We start from the raw sequence: 17,258 nt of genomic DNA, 5'->3' as shown, positions 1-17,258 counted from the left end.
TATATATATACCACTGGTCCTTAGGTCTCCCCTACAGACCAGGTTTTCAGATTATTTCACCTGTGCTCCAGTTCAGATATCCTCAAAATGTCCTGGCCTGACATTATTTTCTTACTATTACTCTACATTTTGGCTGTTCAAATCAGCCAATCGGATTTCAGTAGCTCTCATCCTATTGGCTGATTTTAAAATGTCAGCCAATAGGAATGCAAGGTACTCCATTTTTAAACAGGTACCTTGTAGTCAAGCTTCAGTGTAATGCGGAGGATCCTCCACGTTGGATGTCCGCGCCGTAGGCAACAATGCTCTGCGTCTCCACAGCTTTGCGCCACCGGGATGAAGATAAAAGATGCACCATGCGATGGATTAAGATATCTCTGCCTGGATGAAGACTTCTCGCTGCCTGGATGAACATGGATGTCTGGACTTCCGGAACTGTGAGTAGATTTACTGAAGTTAGTGTTAGTTTGTTTTTTTGGGTGTTTTTTTTTTTAGATTAGGGCTTTGGGCACAAAAGAGCTGAATGCCCTTTTAAGGACAATACCCATACAAATGCCCCTTTAGGGGCAATGGGTAGCTTAGGTTTTTCTTAGACTTCGTTTTTTTATTTTGGGGGTTGGTTGGGTGGGGGGTTTTACTTTTAGGGGGGACTCTGTAATTTTTTAAGGTAAAAGAGCTGATTTCTTCAGGGCAATTCCCTACAAAAGGTCCTTTTAAGGGCGATTGGTAGTTTATTGTTAGGTTAGGGGTGTTTTTATTTGGCTTTTTCGTTTTATAGGGGTATTAGATTAGGTTTAATTGTAATTATTTTGGATAATTTCGTTTATTATTTTTTGTAATCTTAGAGTTTTTTATTTTTTGCAATTTTAGAGTTTTTATTTTTTTGTTATGTTATTTTTTTTTTTTGCAGTGTTAGGATTTTTTTTAATTTGTAATTTAGTTTTTTTTTCCATTAATTTTATTGTTTTAAAATAGTAATGTTATATTACTTTATAGATTAAACTTATTTTTTTTTATTTCACAGGTAAGTTTTTATTTATTTAAAGATAGATATATTGTAAATTTAATTTAAAATTAGGGGGTATGAGGTTTAGGGGTTAACAGTTTCATTTAGTGTGTTGTGATGTCGGGGGCCAGCTGTTTAGGGGTTAATAGGTTTATTTTATTAGTTGCAATGTGGGGGCCGGTGGTTTAGAGGTTAATAGGTTTATTTTATTAGTTTCGATGTGGCAGCCGGTGGTTTAGGGGTTAACAGGTTTATTTTATTAGTAGCAATGTAGGGGGGCCAGCAGTTTAGGGGTTAATGGGTTTATTTAGTGTTGGCCATATCGGAGGGCTTTGGATTAGGGGTTAATCATTTTATTTAGTGTCAGCGATGTCGGGGAGTGGCGGATTAGGGGTGTTTACACTAGGGGTTTATTTAAGGTTGTTAGTTTTTAACATAACTTTCTTTTCCCTATAGACATCAATGAGGTTGTGTTGCTGAAATCGCCATTCCGCGATCACAGGTGTTAGTTTTTATTTAACACTTTCTCCCCATCGATATCTATGGGGGAAAACGTGCATGAGCACGTAAAGTCAGGCCTTGGGTATTGTGCGGTATGGAGCTTATCGCATCGTACCACACAACGAGAGAAGGTTTTGGTTTAACTTGTAAAAGCAGCTCTATGGAAAGTGGGATACCTCTCATTTTTTTGCGTTATTTACACACCCGGTATAGCGCAAAACTTGAAATCTTGGTGATAGTTCTTGTCTTCACCACATAAAGAAGTGCATGTTTTATATTCACGGTTCCACAGAAACAATAAATCAGAGAAACCGATTTTAAACATTTTTTCCAAACTAAATTTTCTTAATTATTCATGCAATCGTGTGATTAAAATGACGGGATCAGGTCGGGGGTGGGGGGTGCCTATGATGCTAGGCACGCCCTCCAGCCTGCAATCCCATTTAACAAGCGGCTATGGCTTCAAGAAACATTTAATTATCTAGGAAACAACATTTAGATTACAATGAATAGAAAAAAGGTAGTAGACATACAGGTACAAATCCCAAATTCCAAAATCCAAACTTATTCTAAAATCCAAAGTTTTAAATAACAAAAAAAAATTAAATTACTATTTTCCCCTGCCTGTAGGCTATAATCTTCCCTTCCTGTGTTTTTGGTTTGTTTTTTTTGGGTTCTAAATTGCAAAATAATTGTCTATATTTAATTAAATCAACTATTACCTTTCTGATACAGTACTGTACTATCTGTGGATACTGTATATAAAAAAGTATTACAAATTGTATAAAAATATCTTTATTATATAATGTATTATGTCATGTTAATATTGCCTACATATATTAAGATATTGCTAGTTATACTTGGTTCCATCCCTTCTCCAAATTGTCCCATTTTAAAGATGCAAATATTCCAAAATGCCAACTATTCCGAAATCCAAACATTTTACAGTCCAAAGCAGTTAGGATAAAGGGTTTTCTACCTGTATACAGTTCTACAGTTAACTGGCTTTAGTGATTTTATTTACAATTTACCAATTTCCCTTAGTCTGAATTGACAGTCTGGTTAATCCACCTTAAGTGAAAGAGGGGAGTTCTGCTGTGACAGAAATAGGGGAGGGCTTTAGAGCTGACTGCTAGCTCAGGAGCAGATAGGGATACAAGACTTGCTGAGGATATTATTGAATGTGTTAGTTATAACAGACGTTGTCAGACACAGCCAGCTTGTGTGAAACATAAATTGCTCATACTATGCACAGTGCCCAGATACATGCTGACAGTGCTAGCCCAGTACGTTTATTCACACACACTGCTCACTTTCTGGCCAGGTGCACACACATAACTACCTCCTGCCTCACAGACAGCCTCATGCAGCATCCTTCCTTGCTGCACATATTCTCAATTCACATTTCACTATAGGAAGAAGCAAGAGGCTTTGTTGCTGCTCACTGCAGCTGTGGTACACGGAAAAGTTTTTTTTTCTTCTGTTGGTTATATGACTAGCTGAGCTAAGGGAGCTCCTTGTTCATCACCTGCTATCAGAAGGGGGATTTGTTTCTTATTGGATTTAGTGCAATTATATTGGCATCGCAGTGGAAATAACGTGGAGATACTTATTCATTTTCAAGAAGGAAGGTTGTTCTGGGAAATATCAAGTTGGATTGTGGCTTATACCATGCTTTGGCTTAAACCTCTGCTTGTCTGGGTAACCGGGCTTCTGTCTGTTAGCTATGGGGCTGATGTGAAAGCTCGTAGCTGCAGTGAGGTTAGGCAAGCATACAGTGCCAAGGGATTCAGCCTGGTCAGTGTACCCTACCAGGAGATAGCAGGTAATGCATGCCATTCAGTTACATAAAGCAGATACAGCTCAATTATTTCAAGTCTATTTTTTTCTGTATTTCCAAACTGAAAGATATGTTTATTTTAAAATGATCAGTTATTAAATAACCTAAGCAGTCTCCTATGTAGAATGACTAATTTTTATCATGGCAGGTCATTTATATCAAATACATAACACCTTAGGCTTTAGGATTGGATTAAAGGTGCTAAGAAAATAATGGGTTAAACATTGGAGGCAAAATATGCATAAGTTATTGTGGGTAGCCTTTAAATTGATGTTACTCTTCAACTTCAAATGTCTAGTGCTTCATCATACCAATGCTTGACATTTTGTTTGGGAAAAGTTAGCACAGCTGTTACTCAATTGAAATCAGAAAGCACATTTAACCCATTGTGACAAAAGTTGTCAATTATATCGGCACACACTGCTTCTATTCTTATTAATAGCTAGAAACTTGTCCCTGTATTCTCATATGATTTTCCTCTTTACAGTCTCATTTCTATGCACTACATCATTTTTTTTTCTGTCATGTACTCATATGAGGTTATGTTATATATCAAAGGGCCCCTGAGGCATAAGCAGTTACTGAATGTATCTGTTATATTGGATCTTTTACCTTGAAGTTTTGCATTAGAATTGGCATTGTTACTTATGAAGTTGCTGGTCTATTGAACACTCTGTGTTTATGTGTGTGTGTGTAAATATAAATGAAGAGAAAGGTGCACTCTCATAAACAATGTTCCAATGCCAGGGTGCTGAATGCAGGGTAGGATATAGTCGATAGAAGACAGCACTCACTGGTCTTAAATAAAGTGCAATAAATGCTTTATTTAAGAACAGTGAGGTGCTATCGACTATATATATATATATATATATATATATATATATATATATATATATATATATATATATATATATATATATATATATAAAACTATAGACATCCTAATTGTGCTTATGGGAAATTCATTAAGTACCACAACATACTGATGCATTTAAGATTGCCCAAATACATAATTAGCCTTATTTTTGGACAAGTGTGAACAGATTAAATTGCAGGCATATGTCTCTGCTTGGTGTCTCAATGTTTAATTTAGCATTGCTTGCAAAATTAAATGTTCTCAGCTGAGATTATATCTAAGCTTCCAATGTATCTAGAGGTTTAAAACCTATGGCTATGCTTATTGTTTATCATTTCATGTAAATGCTTTTAAAAAAGAAGAAATGCACACAGATCAGTCAGTAAGGCTGTTCAGGCTGAAAAAATAAGTCTTAGTGGCCCTGAAAAATTCTTCATTGATATAAAAATAGCTGTTGTCTTCGTTCAAGATTGCTTCATTTGATACCATTTGTATTCAAGTGTTGAGTGTCTCTCTGCCTATAAGCAAACAGAAAAGACAACTTACTGAATATCTCATTGGCATTGTAAGAAATAATTAGGATTTGGAATATTTTATTATTCTGAAAACCACCACTTTTTCATTATTTCAAGAATGATTTACACTTCATGCAAAAGTATTTTACGCTCAGTACTAAAGGTTTTTTACTGCTAAATCTTCTGAAATATATTTGTGAGAACAGCACGTGTCAGTGACCAGATGAACATTTTAATTGGCTCTTCAGCAACAATTTATTTTCCCTTGCTTGAATACACTTCATTTGATTTCATTCAAAGTAATAGTTTAATCAACTATGATTAGAGAGGGATTATTCTTTTAATCAATAATATGTTCGCTGATTTACGTCTCCTCTTATATTGTAATTTCAAGATTTTCTGTGGCTGTTTCTTATTTAATGCTGTATATACACATTTAGCAATCTATTTGTGTGTCAGTAATGCCTTTTATTATTTTTTATTAATGCGCTATACTAAAAGTATAGCCTTTCTATATATTATTAGAAGTGTAGAATTAGATGGTTATATAACTTTAGTCTATCTTGATAAACTTCAGAAGTTACTCTGCTTTGTATGTGCATTATATATCGACAAAAACTAGCAGAATTATAAAATCTGATTATACTAACTCATTTTTAACTACAGTTACTAAGAGAACCCCTCCACCTGCAATATAATGTTACAAAACATATCCTGTGATACTCAAACTTTTTGTCCCCATCAATCTCATTTAACACACTGTAAAAAAAAGCCGACTTACATTGCATTTCGTCCATGTCTGAAGTTCATTTAGAAGTTTTTGTAGTGCTAGAGCAATAAAAAATGATTAAACATTGTCTTTTTTTATCATTATTGGAGACATAAACTATTATTCATTGCATTTTTCACAGTGTGAAAAAGTTATAACACTAGTGACGGCTGTATTATTTACACCATGGATAAGCTTTTTTTTAATTCAGACAAAGTTGTGGATAGCATAAAAATAACACATTTAATGTTTGCTTAAAGGGACTGTCTACACAAAAAATTGTATTGATTAAAAACATAGATAACGCCTTTACTACCCATTCCCCAGCTTTGCACAACCAACATTGTTATATTAATAAACTTTATAACATTTAAACCTCTAAATTTCTGCCTGTTTCTAAGCCACTACAGACAGACTTTTAGCACATGCTTTTTTTATTAGCTTTTCACAACACACTGCTAACAAATTCAGGTGTGCCATATAAATAACATTGTGTTCTCTCCCGTTGGAGTTATGCATGACACTGTACTAATTGGCTAAAATGCAAGCCAATAGATAATAAATAATTAGTCCTGAGACAAGGGGACTGTCTGCAGAGGCTTAGATACAAGGTAATCACATAGGTAAAAAGTATATTAATGTAACCATGTTGGTTGTGCAAAACTGGTGAATGTTTTGTAGAGTGCCAACAGATTCCGCAGCGCTAGCTATCTTTTTAAACAATAATAATTTTGGAGTAGACTGTCCCTTTAAAAGTATTATCAAGTTTTCTAGAAAAAGAGTTTTGGAAACTAAATACTGAAGACTACATACCCTTAAAAGCATTTTAGTTTAATCTTGCATATTTGTGTATTTTTGAGCTACTTAAAAACTGTGCAATCATTGATTGGCTAATCTAATTTTGTCAAACGAAATATCCTGCTAAGCATGTTCTTTGTTCAAACACATTTGTACTATCAATATAAGTTACTTGTTTTAATGTGTATTCAAATTAATGATAGGTAAATACATGAAAACCATATGTTTCAAACAAAATGTGCTAACATTGTATTAATACTTCTTGGTTTTAAAAGCCACATTTTTTAGTAATAAGGAATTCATTCAACATATTGAAATGCCTATACCCACATGTATTGACTTTCTAGACTGCTATGAATTTTTTTTTAAAGACTGTAGGATATTCATAAATACATTAACAAAAAATCAGTTTAGATGGCAAGTGTGAAGTCAAATGGATATTCTGGAAGATCAAAGGCTTCAAGTTAGAGATGCTGCTGTTTATAAAAGCACTACATGGTGCGCTATAGATTAGCTTGCTAGCATATCTATTTCGAATTTTGGAAAATGTTTTAGCTTTTTAGCCTTTAATATTTTACTGGAACAGTTTGGTTTGTCATGGCATGGTTTCTCTTTCTTTCCGTATTTTATCTAGTTGGTAAATTTTAAGTGATGAAATCACATTAGGAAGTGTTATTAATTTCATACCTGCTCTTTCATTATTAGCCCCTACAGTGTATTTACCAGATGTTCTATTGTCTACTGTTTTTTTTTTTTTTGTATGGGTATATATAATGCCAGAGACACTGTTGTATCACTCCACTTCCATGATGATATCGACAGTAAGTCAGTTCATTGAAATATAAGTTTACAGGCCTTTTTTATTATCTCAAAGGAAGTCTGGGTACATTGAGGAAAGTAAATTGTCTCAAGAAGTCATTTCACTGTGTGCCCTTCAAATACTGAGCCCAATGACCTAAAGATCCTCGCATCTAAGGTCTAGCCAGTGCTGCAAAGTTCCTTCAAATTATTTTAGAAAACCCTTTTAGCTTGGTAACTGTTTATTTATCAATGCAGATGTGAAGGAAAGACACCTATGTTACAATTTAAGGCATAGATATAACCCCCAGATATTATTTGAGATTTTGATCATGGACTCTACAGCGAGAATTACATTTTTGCAGGGCTTTGGATAAAACTAAGTGTTGTCGGGATAAACCTGTGGCAACAGGAGGATCTTATTTCATTTAAAAAAAAAAAATAACTATATATATGTTTTACATGCATCATTTTTTAAAAAGATCTCTTTGAACTTCACGGAGCAGAGATATGTGGTAAAGATTATAATATATATATATATATATATATATATATATATATATATATATATATATATATATATATATAAATATATATATATATAATTACTTTTACGTCTCATATATATTTAATTATTCTTTACCATCTCAATAATTTGCAAAAAAAGACGTTTTATTTTTTGGTTTAAGGATTCAAGCATCATACATTGTATGCTAAATCTATAGTCCTGAATCAAAATATTAAAGCAAATACAGTGTTCCACATACAAAATGACTAAAAATGCTAGTTCTTTGCACATTAAGGGCTAAATTACAAGTGGAGCACTAATTTATTGCGCGCCCACAGTTGTTTTTCTTTCTTTTTTGCATATAGCAAATAAGATTTTCAAAAACCTGTACTAGAATTTTTGGCAGTTATGTTTTCTTACATCATATAATTAATTCTCTGTTATGCTAGCAAAGTTTTTTTTTTTAACAAAGGCAACCAGAAGAGCCATTATGCATTAGGTTGGGGCTTAGAAGTCTGGGGATATTACAGTTTTCATCCTAGGGCATGGTTGATCTGTCTGAAGATGAAGTGGAAATTTCTGAGTAGGGATTATGTTGTCCTCAGTTTCACTTTTCAAAACTAGATTATAGGAATAAAGATTACAAACTGATAGTGCTTTTCAAAATGCCAGAATGTTGGGAGCTCTGTCATAGTTGCCAGCCTTCTAAGTAGCTAGTCACTCAGTTCTACAGCATACATATTTTGCTAGAGAATACATTGCAATTACTAGTTAATAAATAGTTTAAATATTTTGTCACAGAACATCTAATGACTAAAAAATACCACAGACATACATGATATAATTATACTGAAAACTATGATAAACTTGTGTGTGATTTCTCTTAAAAGTTTCCTGGTTCACAAACCCGTTTTCCCCAGCACAGTAGATTAGCTTCATCAGTGATTCCTGCAACAATACGTGCGGCTGATTAGGCATTCAGCATGAAAAAGGCAATTACATAGATTTCTAAAAGTTAGTGAAAACTGAGGGCTGGAATATAACAGAATGACACACACACAAACCTTACAACCACTGCATTATTAAATAGTGTAATAGTAGTAATATATAAACCCCATATTGTCTTGGCACTTTATTAATTCTGCAGGGTTTGTGTATGGAAATGTGTATAGGTAATGCCTGGTGTTGGGAAAATAAGTAGTCATTCAGCATGTTAAACATATATTATTAAAGTGAGATATCTGGTGTAGGTAGTTTAAATAGTGCCTGCAGCTCCCTTTATATGTACTAATATATAGTCTTTATTTATCCTTATGGTCTTAAGACTATTTATCACTGTATAAATCATTTACATTTTACATAGAAGCACAGATTTTTTATGCTTTTCTGTCCTCTCTATCCCACATTCTATTAATATTAAGGTCATAGAGTCTTTTACAGTTTTTTTTTCTTAATGTTTCTATTTATTTATTGTTGCCATCTACCATATTTAGTAGCCTCCTAAAAAAAACTTGATTTACAGAGTAGCTTATGCACACTGTGTTAGCTCTTCCTATACATGCACATTATCCTGTTTTTTACTGTTGTTATTACAATTGCCTAATGTTTGCCTAACCTAATGTTTCACAAATCCCTCTTTTATTACTACTATATTCATATTGTATTCATATTTTTTTTGTGGGGGGGGGGGGGTAATTATTGTATCATGGGAGCAAAGCAAATTTGATAATAGAAGTAAATTGGAAACTTTTTTAAAAAATTCAATGCTCTGTCTGAACCACAAAATAAAATTTTGGGGTTTCATATCAATTTAATTACCTTTTTAATGCCTATTTGAAAGCTCCAGTTATGATTGGAAATTAGAATATAACATTGTTTAGCAACATTGTATATAATTTACAGCACCAAATGTGATTTGCAAGTAAACCAGTTCTATACAGTGATAACTCAGTTTTAAATGATTGTAGCGGCTCAGTAAAGACAATGTTTTTTTTTGCAATACATAGTGCAATGCTTAACCCCCTTAAGCCATATGGACATTGCAGGGTACACATACCCTATTGACATAGTAGCTACCTTCTGAAGACCCAGATGACAGCCCTGACAGCTAAGAACACAGCCAGAGGCTGATTGTGCTCCCTCCCATATGAAGGAAGATTGTCAGATTGCTACAGACAGTGACATGGTCTGTGTCACTGTCTGTAATGATCTCCATTGGTGTCGGTGGTAGGGGAGGCAGGTGGGTGGCCCAGCAATGAAGGGGGGAGTGAGCGAGAGTGACTATACGCTACAGAATTTTTTTTTGAAGGGAGAGGGAGGTATGGGACAGTTGAGAGAGAGGGGCTTAAAAATGTAAATCCCTATAAACTAGGTACTGGCAGACAGCCCCAGTACCTAAGATAGAGGCTTCTAGTGAGGGGGGAGGTAAAAGAGAGAGATCGGGTAAAGATCAGGGAGGGGGTAGGTTAAAGGGGGGATCCCTACACTGCATCAAAAAATTTTTAATCAATACATTTAAAAAAAAAAAAAAAAAAAGCCCTAAAACTTCATACTGGCATACTATCAGTACCTAAGATGGTGGTGACCAGTGGGGGTCAGGGGAGAGAGAGCTGTTTGGGAGGGATCTAATTGTGATCAGGGGTGGGAGGTGTCAGGTGGAATGGTAATCTTTACACTAGAGATAAAATTAATCTTACAAGCTACCTGATTAACCCCTTCCCTATCAGGAATTTCAGTAGTGTGGTTCGCAGCTCCAATTAGTGACCTAATTACCAAAAAACAGTGGCAAAGCCATGCATGGCATGTCTATTTCTGAACTAAGGGAAACTTTTACAACCATTTGTGTTATAACTGCACAAATGGTATATAAATAATTTCAGTGAGAAACCCAAAGTTTTTGAAAAAGTTAAAGACTTATTTTTATATGATTTAATTTAGCGTCAAAAAGGTGGCATGAAATATACCGACATGGTCCAAGATCAGTACCTTGGGTAAAGTAAATAAAAAAAAAACAAGACTTTATATCTGTTTAAATGGAGTGAAAGCAAAAATACTAAAAACTGTGTAGGCTTTTGGGCAAGTTTTTTTCTGAAAAACTCACTATTGTAAACTGCAAAACTTGCTGCCATTTTTTTTCTGTTGGATATTAATAGCCCATACGCTAAGGGTCTGATGTCCTAAAGCTCTCTGGGTTGTCGAGATTATTTAATATTGCTCGCCAGTACTTCTATTTCTCTGGTAGAATGATTAAGCCACTTGAAAATGTATATTGTTAAGATGCATACAAAAAAATGAAATTGTTCACCAAAAATCACATTTTATATAAAAAAAAAAAATGTATGTAAATTGCACAGGAAAACATTTTAATAACTATGCACAGCATAAATTCCGATTATCCTAGTTTTAGTGTAGCTATAATCTAAATTTTATTAAAGACACAGATACAAATATTTGGCATTACTTTCAATGTACTGCTCTGACAGGTTTTTAGAGTATCTAGTGAAAACATTAGCAAACATAAAACATGTGAAACAACAGAGAAAACAAAAGAACCAATAAGGACAAAGCCATGGATGTAGAAGATGATATCAGCCAATCAGCATACTCATAATGTCCATAAACAGTCCAGAGTACACCAATACCTCCTCTTTCTTGTTTGATGCGAATAGGTAAAAAGGACAACTGGAACATGAACAACCAATATAAGATAATCAAAATAATTCTGAAGACAGGATGGAGAAACTTGAGGTTGAGGCAGGAGAGGATTCTTCTGGGAATCTGTGTAGGCTGAAGGAGAATTTTGAACAGATGAAGTAGATTTCAAGTAGTGATAGGAGAATCCAAATCAGTTGAAGGATACGTTTTGAGAGGTGGATGCTGGAAATAAAAATATATATTAATAAACAAATAAAATATCATTTTAATACTGGGAGGGAACAGAAAGATTGCCAGGGTGGGAACATATTTGTCTCTGTGTTTTTAATAATAACTATATTATAGCTACACTAAAGCTAGGATAATCGAAATTTTATTACAAGACCAGAGACTCATTTTTTGCTAGTTTAAAGCAAAAAAGGATCATGAAATTAAAGAAAAATCAGCGTTATTAATAGGTTTAAAATAAAATTGTCTAAAGGTGAAGACCAGTCAGCTGCATTTAAAATATTTTGGAGGGAAGAGGATTTTAAAAAGGCTTTAGAGGTAGAAGCTCTACAAACGGAGTGAGCTGAGAAAGATTCTTCCACATCAGAAAGAAGCATAATCCATTTGACCCACCTGGCAATAGAATTAGAGGAGACAGGTTTGAAAGGGGAAACAAAAGAGATGAGAAGTTGAGAAGAAGAAGAAAGACATAAAGGTTGAGTATGAGACAAATAGTCTTTCAGACAAAGGACAACACACAACTTAGGATGATCAGAGAAATAAGGATAAAATATAGATTGACAAAGACATTTAGTTCTTTTAGAAAGGATAAAGGTGACACCAAAAGGAGAAAACATTTGAGAATTAATATCAATGGCACGAACATCAGAAACTCTGCGAAAGAAAGAAGACAGAGAAGAGTGGCAAGTTTAGCTGACAACTGTTTGAGAGAAAGAAGAAAAGGCCAATTTCTAAGAAAGGACAAAACCAAATCTACATCCCAGAAGAAAGAGTATTTAGAAGTTGGAAGTTTTTGGATTCAAATTGCTTTGAGATGTCTGCAGACCTGATGGATTTTCCCAACAGGGGTATTATTAATAAGGACGTGACCAGCAGAGATAGCCAAACAAGTTATATTGATAGATCTATAAGCAAGACCTGAGTCAAAAAGAAAAGAAAAATATTTTAAAATGAAATTCAAAGGAGCTGAAAAGGGATCCAAGTCCCTCTGGATACACCAGCCAGACCACTTGGACCAAGCTGAGAGATAACATCTTTTGGTTCCAGGAGCCCAAGAGTCTTGTAAGAACGAGCTTGGTCCGAAAGTCCATCGAGAGACCAAGATCCCCTGAAAGCATCCAAGCAACAAGAGTTATGGAGTCCTTCAAATAGCGAGAACCCCAATCTGCAGCCTGATTGGATAGACCCGGAATAAATTCTGCAGAAATAGAAATATTCTTGTTGAGGCAAAAGTGAATTAAATTTTTTGTAAGATCTGATAGAGGTTTTGATTTTGTGCCTCCTAAACAATTTAGATATTGAACTGCCGAAAGGTTGTCCATGCGAAGAAGAACCGAAGTAGGAAGGTTGGACTTGAGAAAACTCTGAATTGTAAAGGATCCCACCAGAAGTTATTTGCAGTTGATATGAAGATTGGATTCTACAATGGTCCATTTGCCACCTGTGATTGTGGAACCGCAACGTGCTCCCCAGCCGGAGTTGCTTGCGTCCGATTCTATGACAAAATCTGGAACAGAACTGAAGATTGCTTTGCCATTCCATGCCTCTATGTTTTGAATTCACCAGATGAGCTCTTCTTTGGCTTCTGTGGATAAGGAAAGCCGATGCTGATAAGAAAAACCTCTTTGAAGGTGAGATATTTTCAAGCGTTGAAGAGCCCGATAATGTAGAGGGGCTGGAAAGATGGCTTGAATGGAAGAGGAGAGTAGACTGATGATATAGGCTAATAGCAAAGAGGAAAGCAAGTTTTCTTCAAAAGAGAGGAAATCTCTTTCTTGATGTTCTTCAATTTCTCTAATGGGAGACTTAAGGTGGAGTCTAAAGTGTTGATTTGAAATCCCTAGAAAACAATGGATTGAGACGGGAGAGGGGAGGATTTTTCTTTGTTGATAATGAATCTCAAATTCTACAGAAGGGAACAAGTGATGTTCAAATGAAGAAGAAGAGTGGAGGGGACTTGATTCATGATAAGAATGTCATCCAGATAAACTATCAGGCGTATTCCTCTGAATCTTAGCCAGGCTATGACTGGTTTCAGAATTTTTGTGAATATCCACGGAGCGGATGAAAGGCCGAATGGAAGGCAGGTGAATTGCCAAAGAGTTTGGTTCCAGAAGAAGCAAAGAAGTCTGCTGTGGGAAGAATGTATAGGAATGGTAAGGTATGCATCCTTGAGGTCTAATTGAACAAGCCAATCCTTGTCCAGTAGAGAGTCCCTCAGAAGATGGATACCCTCCATCTTGAAATGTTGATAAGTTACATAATGATTTAGAGTTTTCAGATTGATGACTGGTCAAATTTGGCCATTTTTCTTTTTTACTAAGAAAATATTGCTTATGTAGCTGTCTTTGTCTACAAGAACGAGTTTGACAGCTTGTTTTGAAATTAGAGAGGAAATCTCTGAATCTATTGCTTGACAATCTGAACTTGGAAATAAAATTGGACGAGGGCAAACAATTTGGATGGGAAAGGACATAAAATCAATTAGGACTCCAGAGACAGTCTGAAGAATCCAGGGGTCTGAAGTTATTAAAGACCAATTTGGAAGAAAATGATCCAGTCGATCACCCATCATTTTTAGGGAAAAAAGAGAAAACGGGGGAAGAATAGAAATTACCTGAAGGGGTTCTAAAGCGACCTCTTGATCTTGTACCTCTGGGCCAGAAGCGGGTTCTTGTAGAGAAGAAGGGAGAGACAAATTGTTGTTGCTGTTGAAGCTGCTGCTGATAAAATTGGGGTCTAGAGATGAAGGGTTGACGGCCGGGAAAACTACCCCTTCTTTTTCCGGCCCTATCAAAAAGGGGGCATGGATTTTGGTAGAGGGTCTTCTTTACAGTGGCTTTCAGATAATTTTATGTCTAGCCTGTGCAGAATGGACTTTCTGCATTCACAAGCTATAGCAGTATTGGCATTGTCTAATAAAACAAAGGCTCTTTGAATATACTCTATGATGATTTGAGGATCAATTGTTGAATTATTTATAACAGAATCCTCAGCCAACTCAAATAACTTTGACAAGGGGCCAGAAATATCTAAAAGCTTGTCTTGACAAGACTTAAGTAATTTGTCAGATCCTCGTTTAATGCTAGATCCAGGAGAACCCAGGAATTTAAAAATTTGGGAGTCAATGTCAGGAGTGACAGAGGAGTTACCTGGGAGGGAGGGAGGGACGAGGACATTCGGCACAAACTTCTTGCAATAAGGGATGCCTTAAAGGGACACTGAACCCAATTTTTTTCTTTCGTGATTCAGATAGAGCATGCTATTTTAAGCTACTTTCTAATTTACTTCTATTATCAATTTTTCTTCATTCTCTTGCTATCTTTATTTGAAAAATAAGCCATCTAAGCTTTTTCTTTTGGTTCAGAATTTTGGACAGCACTTTTTTATTGGTGGATGAATTTATCCACCAATCAGCAAGGACAACCCAGGTTGTTAAACAAAAATTGGCCGGCATCTAAACTTACATTCGTGCATTTCAAATAAAGATACCAAGAGAATAAAGACAATTTGATAATAGGAGTAAATTAGAAAGTTGCTTAAAATTTCATGCTCTATCCGAATCACGAAAGAAAAAAAATTGGTTTCAGTGTCCCTTTAAATAAAAATCAATATATTCTGCAACACCTGAGGAGGGAAACCACTCAGAGGATCTGTGATGCTTAACCTCCTCTGGTTTAAATCTAGATTTACCAAGGTAATCGAGAAAAACTATTTCTGAATCATTAACAGGCAAAGATTTTTTACGTCTTTTAAATTTAATAAAGTTGTTGAAATCAGAATAATCTGAATCATTATCAGAGGATTGGCAATTGTTATATTTATATTCATCTGAAAATTCCCCCTCACTAAAAGAGGGGGAAAGATTTTCAGAGAGAGTTTGTAAACATTTTGATGCTTGTCTTTTTAGACCAGTTCTTTTAGAATAAGCATCAGGAAAAGTACCCTCTGAATTGTGACTCTCAACACGTTCAGAAGTTATGGGGCCGGTTGACTGCCGGCTAACAGTACAGGTGCTTATTAGTAATAAGCTATGAGGGTTGTCTGTCTGAAGCAGACTATTAGCATCTTTTTCAATATAAGAAGGGGAAAGATGTTTAGTTTTAGAAGTGTGTTTTTTATGTATTTGAGGAGGATCTGACTGAAAATTAGCAGTAAAAATATTCATTTTGTTGTCCATCTTTCTCATAAAGGACTGCATAGATGCCATAATATTTTGCAAAGAGGGGTCAGGATTAATTGGATTATTCTCCTCATGAGACATCTTGGGCGCGATCCGATATACGGGGTAGTTTTTGGCGCAAGCGAGGGAACCCGCGCCGCCCAAAGTATCACCTCGCACATCGGGGTATTAGATATACCCCGCCAGCAGTTGCTAAAGTGCCGTAAGTCGGACAAACTAGCGATGTCCAGAAATAAGCGTAAGTACAAATTTCTGGAGTCGCCAGTGACTTACCTGTAACTGTCTAACACGCCTCCCAAAAATAAGCCCGACACGTATACCCCTATATCCGCAATCCCCCCTCTCGCTCCTAATAATAAATGTATTAACCCCTAGACCTACAACCCCCCACAATGCAATAAGCCTAATTATTAACCCCTAAACCTCCATAGCCCACACCGCAATAAACCTATCCTAGTATTAACCCCTAAACCACCGCTTCTGGAGCCCACCACCACCTACATTATATGTATTAACCCATAAACCTCTGCACCTAAATAAAGTGTTTAAGCCCTAAACCGCTGCTCCCGGACCTCGCCGCCATCTACATTAAATTTATTAACCTCTAATCTGACCCCCCTACACCGCCGCCACCTACATTAAATATATAACCCCCTAAACCTAAGTCTAACCCTAACACGCCATAACTTAATTATTATTTAAATAAATATAAATAATATTACTATTATTAACTAAATTATTCCTATTTAAAACTAAATACTTACCTATACAATAAACACTAAGATAGCTACAATATAATTAATAATTACATTGTAGCTATTTTAGGATTTATATTTATTTTACAGGTAACTTTGTATTTATTTTAGCTAGGTACAATAGCTATTAAATAGTTAATAACTATTTAATAGCTACCTAGTTAAAATAATTACAAAATTACCTTTTAAAATAAATCCTAACCTAAGTTACAAATACACCTAACACTACACTATCAATAAATTAATTAAATAAATTAACTACAATTATCTAAAATAAAATTAAATAAACTAAACTATATTAGAAAAAACAAACAAACACTAAATTACAAAAAATAAAAAAAAATTACAAGAAGTTTAATCTAATTACACCTAATCTAAGCCCCCTAATAAAATAAAAATGCACCCCAAAATAATAAAATTCCCTATCCTAAACTAAATTACAAATAGCCCATAAAAGGGCATTTTGTGGGCCATTGCCCCAAAGTAATCAGCTCTTTTACAAGCCCTTAAAAGGGCTTTTTGCGGGGCATTGCCCCAAAGTAATCAGCTCTTTTACCTGTAAAAAAAGAAATACAATACCCCCATCATTACAACCCACCACCCACACACCCCTACTCTTAAACCCACTTGATCCCCCCTTAAAAAAATCTAACACTACCCCATTGAAGATCACCCTACCTTGAGCCATTTTCACCCAACCGGGCACCCATGGTCATCCGATGGGGCAGAAGAGAACATCCAAACCGGCAGAAGTCTTCATCCTATCCGGGCAGAAGAGGACATCCGGACCGGCAGACATCTTCATCCACGTGGCATCTTCTATCTTCATGCATCCGACAAGTAACGG

Source organism: Bombina bombina, chromosome 3 (genome assembly GCF_027579735.1).
Source record: "Bombina bombina isolate aBomBom1 chromosome 3, aBomBom1.pri, whole genome shotgun sequence".
Taxonomy (NCBI): Eukaryota; Metazoa; Chordata; class Amphibia; order Anura; family Bombinatoridae; genus Bombina; species Bombina bombina.
Note: the sequence above shows the minus strand (reverse complement) of the source record.